The following is a 6,660-nucleotide window of genomic DNA, read 5'->3' as shown; positions in this document are numbered from 1 at the left end:
AAGTTTAAACCATATACTCCTGCAACAAGGTTAGCTGGATAGTTGGAAGTAGGATTTATTTAATTTTAAATAAATAATTTCGAAAAATAAATAATTAAAAAAAATATTTAATTAATTTCGAAAAAATAAAATTAAAAAAAAATATTTAATTTTGGAAATAAAAAAAAATTAAATTTCGAAAGTTTTAAAAAAATAAATATTTAAAATTAAACCTACTTTTTGAAAAATTAGGTTTAACCAACCTAAATATCATTTTAAAAATTTGCTAACTACTTTTAAAAATTAAATGTTATTTTAAAAATAAAAATTAAATAAAAATTAGAAAAGATAAATGAAATATCTTATCAGATTTTAAATTTAATTTAAATAAATAAAATAACAAAATTTAAAAGTTAGCAAAATATCTTACATCTATTTAAAATTACATGATTATAAATATCTTATTTTAAATTTAAATATGGTCAAAATATCTAAAAAAGATTTAATTTTTAAAAACAAATATATAAAATCTGACCTTTAAATTTAAAATTAAGATAAGATATAATCAAATTTAAAAATAAGATAGATTTTTAAGCAAGAAGATAGATACTAATTCTATTCAAATTCAAATTACACTAATATCTTGAATTAAATTTAAAAAATATTAAATTAATTCAAAATGATAATTAGAATTGAATTAGGAATAGTAATAGTATAAATACAAAACTATACCAAAAAACGGAAGTTAATTCCATGAAAAAGCATGAAAAATCGAAGAAAAACAAAAAAATTGTGAAACAGATTTGCGATCGCAGGAAAAAATCAGCATAGCCCCGATTTTTTCAAATCTTCAAAAAATCATAACTAATTCAAATAAAATCCAAATTAAGTTCTGTAAAAGGCTAACTTGCTTAATTTTTTCCATACTATCCAATAAAAATAATTCTAGAGATAAAATCGCAATTATTTTTCACGAAAATTTTACAAACATCAATCAATCATCAAATAACACTCAATACAACATGATACCATCCAAAGAACATACAAACAATCATTTTAAAGTCCAAATTTCATGTAAGTAAATCAATTACCATGGCTCTGAGGCCAGTTGTTGGAAATTATTTTACCAGGATCTTAGATCTACTCACAAGTATGTTGTTTAAACACCCTAAATATGAACTTTCTAAAACGATAAATTAAACACATATAAAGTTAAGAAAACCTTACATTGATGCAGCGGAATTAATGTCTCCTTCCACTCAGATCTCTAACCCTTGATTCCTTTCTGTAGCAGAGTATAATCAAGATCTGAGCCCGAATGTCCTTCTTCTTCAAGTTTTGATCCTTCACAGTCTTCCAATCTATGATTGAGTTACTGCTTGCTGTGTGTGGGCACTTACTCTTTCACTAGGGTCACGAAAAAGATGAAGGAGAAAAGAGAGAGAGGGTTTTGGCCAAGGAATAGAAAGTGGGGAAGGCTCAGTTTTTCTGAAGAGAGAAAATTCTGTCAGAAAGGCTTATTCAAAGATGTGTATTTGACTAAGCCATCACTTTCTATTTATAGGCAACTACTAGGTTTAGGTTAGGATTTATTTGGCATTAAAATAATGAAAATATTAATTTGAAAAACTCATCTAAGTGGCTGGCCATATGGTGCTTAATGGGTCTCACTTGATTTTGCAGTTTTATCAAATTTTATCTTTATTTTCTCAAAAACGCCAATTTTCCAATTCTAACCTTTTAAATGCCAAAACTAATTATTTAATAACTAAAATAGATTATTAAATAATATTGTCATTTAATTTAATTCTTAATTAGACATAAAAAGTCCATTAATAAATAAATAAACCTAGAAAAACTCTTTTCTTTACAATTTCACCCCTGCTTAGTGAAAATTCATAAAATTAGACATAGTCTAACTTTAGAATTATAATTGATCAATCACGAATCAATTAATGAGTCTTACAAGCAGAATGTTCTCAACTAGAATGGGGACCATGGATCTATATGCTGAGCTTCCAATAAGTGAACCAAATTTACCAAGTAAATTTCTACTTATTAATTCTTCGTTGAATCCACTCTTAGAACTTAGAATTGCACTCTCAGACTTATATAGAGCATATTGTATGTTTCACGATATCAATATACTATCTCATTTAACCATTGTTATAATCTTATTGTGATTTAAAGATCCTCTATATAGATGATCTACATCGAGATGGGATTTCTTTACCGTTCTCACCCCTCAATGTATTTTGCCCCTTAAAACACTTAGCTACCTGTAAATGGTGTTTAGTGATCTAATGATTAGTCAGTTAAACAAGAGCTCATCCATTTACTTCTATTTGCTAAGCTCGAAGGGAATCATCACTTGACTTCTATACACCAGTAGAAGCTATAGATTCCATATTTATGTTCAGCACTCCCACTCAATCATACTATCATGTTCCCAAAATATACGTATCACCCTGACCCGAAAGTAGGCTTTACTAATAAATCAAAGAACATGAATAGCACTCCTGAGTTGAGCCTAAGCATATCAGGATTTAGATTCTTTTAATCTTAAGATCAACTACTGATATTGACTTGGAAAGATATGTATAACGGTAAGTTTGTAATATCTTAACTTAGTTGCAATATCGGTCCAGTCCAATGTATACTCCATACATTCGAAACTAGTATACTTTACTAATGTCCTGGAAAGAACATAACACTTACTCCAAGTGTAAGTACACATCATCGCTGATTATCACAGTGTAAATCCAATAACACTGATGAAACAGGGACCAAAACTTTTGATTCATATGATCACAATCACATTCCACTGTGTTGACGATACTGTAATTGTGAATAAACATATGATCTGGATTTAACTGATTTTGTGTGTATGAATGTAATAAACATATTAAACATATTAAACATATTAAACCATTAGCATGTAAAATTCATGCAAACATCAATCACTTCAAATTTCTTATATTGATAACTAATTAGATTGTAAAGAGTTTTTTTAGGGCATAAAACCCAACAGTTAACCTATTGAGAAGTCCTCCTTTGGTTTCTTTTTATCTTGAGGCTTCTTTGTCTTTTCTTTATAATTTGTCTCTTGATTATCTTCATTGGAGTTACAAGACTCAACCATATTGCATGTATTCTCAATATTGGCTTGATTAGAAGACTTATAAATGTAAAACTTGATTTCTTTATCATTTGCACTCAAGCTTAAGTGGCCTCTTCAAACATCTATAAGCGCACTACCAGTTGCTAAGAAAGGGCGCCCAAGGATCAATGGCATATCCTTGTCTTCTTCCATGTCTAATACCACAAAATCAGCTGGAAATACTAACTTACCCACTTTAATTTGATCATCTTCTATTATTCCCCTTGGATAAGTGAATGATCGATCTATCAATTGTAACGAAATTGTTATGGGTTGTAACGCCCTAAATAAATAGGCACGTTACCCAAGATACTTAGGAAACCCTAATGCCCTAAACTGGATTACTAATAAAATTAGCGCGAGAGTTAAACTTTAGTCAGAAACCATTTGAAAATAAACTTGTAACAATTCAAACTTTACAACTAAAAGTTACAAAAGTCGGGATCCCAAAAATATTTACATAACATTATTACAAGTCTTTTTCCATTGGCCGACCTAAGCGGAAAAATAGAGTCACAAACATACATCTCCGATAGACCCAAACCCGCTTGATCTAGTGTGGCCCGAACATGTACATTCGCCATTCAGCTCTCATACTCATGGCTGATCAGAAACAACTTTACCCTTTCCTGCACAGTAGAGCACCCGTGAGCCTGGCCCATCAAGATAGCATAATATAACAATAACATCTTTATTACACTATATAAACAGTAATGTCATTCACATATGCTTGTATGACACAGACCTGCATGTTACGCTCACATGCCTATTTATGTCTACGTAGCGTAGACCTACGTGTTGCGCTCACACGTCTAAATACAATAAGGCCTTAGAATGGTTCATCTCGGTTTTAGTTACCAAGTCCAACCTGGTTATGCCTTGAACACATAACCCTAAATCTCAATATACACAAAAATTCAACGAGGCATAGCATTTACACAACATATATCACTAGGGTAATAACCCTAGGCTATTAACCGCTCATGTTAGGGTGATAACCCTAATCCCAGTTACTAATTACTCACATATATCATTTCTAATATAAGTGCCACCACGCATAACTCTACGTGCTAACTACTATCTTACCTGATGTCCCGCAATAACAAAGATTCCAAATCTCCGGGTGCTCCTGACCAGGTTCTGGCAATCCTAGTCACAAATTCTAGAATTTTCACAAATAGAGTTAACCCCTGATTCCATTCACATAAAATGTATTCATGGCATTTAAAATACAGATAATCACATAGAGCTCGGGACGAGCTTTCCAACGATATAAAGAACTCCCAAATCGGAGTTCGGATCACAAAGTTAGAATGCAAATCTGCCCAAAAACTTAAGGGTGTTTGGTTTTGTGCCCTAAATAAAACTCATTTTAATATAATCATATTTACTTATTAATAAAGATCAGAAATAACATTTTATGTTGCATGGTTCACATGATTTATTTCATGATTATATAGATAATGTATAAATTCTATTTAAGTCCAGAACATATGAATTTGTTAATGATTATAGTGTTGTCAGCACAGTGGAATATAATCTTGATTATATGTTCGAAAGTTTATTTCCTGATTTGTCAGTTCACTGGATTTAGACTGGCATGATAATCAGCGATAGGTATTCTTACACCTTGGATAAGTGGTATGTCCTTTCCAGGGCATTGGCAAAGTTTACCAGTATCGGATGTATGGAGTATACATCGGAAGGGACCGATATTGAACTTTGATTAGATATGTTAAAATTTACCGTAATATCTATTCAATTCAATATCACCTGTTGATCCTAGATCAAATGATCTTAATCCTGATATGATTAGGTTCGATCTCAAGAGTATTATACATGATCTTTGATTTGTTAGTTAAGCCTACTTTTGGATCAGGGTGATACGTACATTTTGGGAACATGATAGTATAATTGAGTGGGAGCGCTAACATAAATATGGAATCTATAACTTCTATAGGAATTTAGAAGTGAAACTATGATATCCTTCGAGCTTGGCTAAACAGAGATAAATGGTTGAGATCTCATTTCACTTCACTGAAATACATTTATACGGAGCTAAGTGTTTTAAAGATAAAATACATTGAAGGTGTAACGGTAATATAGTCCCTATTCAATGTAGATCATCTATTAGAGGGTCATTGATCAAATTAGGATTATAACAATGGATAATTAATAGTGTATCTATATCGTGGAACATATACAGCGTTCTATATAACTGAGAGTGCAATTTCAAGTTCTAAGAGTGGATTCAATATGGAAATAATAAGTTAGGGAATTTACTTGGTAAATTTGGTTCGGCTTATTGGAAGCTCGGTTATATAGGCCCATGGTCCCCATACTAGTTGAGACCATAATGCTTGTAAGACTCAGTTAATTGATTTTAGTTAATCAATTATAATTCTAAAGTTAGACTATGTCTAGTTTATGAATTTTCACTAAGCAAGGGCCAAATTGTGAAGAAAAGAGATTCTAGGTTTTATTTGTTAATTAAGAGACTTTATATGTCTAATTAATAAATATATTAAATGACAATATTATTTAATAATTAATTTTTAGTTATTAAATAATTATAATTGGTATTTAAGTAGTTAAATTGGAAAATTGGCGTTTTTGAGAAAATAAAATGGAAAAATGACAAAATGGCAAAATTGCAAGTGGGGCCCATATTATCCTATCTATGGCCGGCCACACTTAATGAAATTTACCCTTTTTTTCATTATTTTAATGCCAAATAAATCTAACCTAAACCTAGGTGGTTACCTATAAATAGATAGTGATGGCTCACATTTACACTTAACTCTGTCAGATGAAAACTGAGCCTCTTTCTATATACCCTAGCCGCCACTTCCCTTCTCTCTTCTTCTTCAATTTTCGAACCTTGAGTGAATGAGTGAGTGCTCACACACATCAGATTGTGAAGAATCCAACCAACAATAAGGAAAATCAGCATCAAGGAAGGAGAGAAAGAGATCCTGGTTCAGATCTTGGTGATGCTCTGCTACAGAAAGGAATCAAGGGCTAGAGATCTGAACGGAAGGAGTCATTATATTTTGCTGCACCCAATGTAAGGTTTCCTGAACTTTATATGTATTTATTTCATTGTTTTAGAATTCATATTAGGATGTTAATGAAACATACATGGTAGTAAATCTAGATCCTGGTAAAATATTTCCAATAACTGGCCTTAGAGCCATGGTAATGATTTACTTTCATAAAATATGAATTAAAACGATGATATTTGTTGATTTGGATGGTTTCATGTTGATCTGTGTGTTATATGATGATTGATTGATGCTTGTGAAATTTTATGAAAAATAATTGAATTTTCGTTTCTGGAATTATTTTTATTGGATATTTGGAAAAAATTAAGCAATTCATTTTTTTTACAGAACTTAATTTCGATTTTATTTGAATTAGTTATGATTTTTTTTAAGTTTTGAAAAAATTGGGGGTTCGCACCTAGATGGTGTGCTTTGCATGCCATCCGTACAGCTCACAATTTTTTTCGTTTTTCTTCG

Source organism: Cannabis sativa, chromosome 5 (assembly GCF_029168945.1).
Source record: "Cannabis sativa cultivar Pink pepper isolate KNU-18-1 chromosome 5, ASM2916894v1, whole genome shotgun sequence".
NCBI lineage: Eukaryota > Viridiplantae > Streptophyta > Magnoliopsida > Rosales > Cannabaceae > Cannabis > Cannabis sativa.
The sequence above is the reverse complement of the archived record's forward strand: the minus strand, read 5'-3'. Positions refer to the sequence as shown.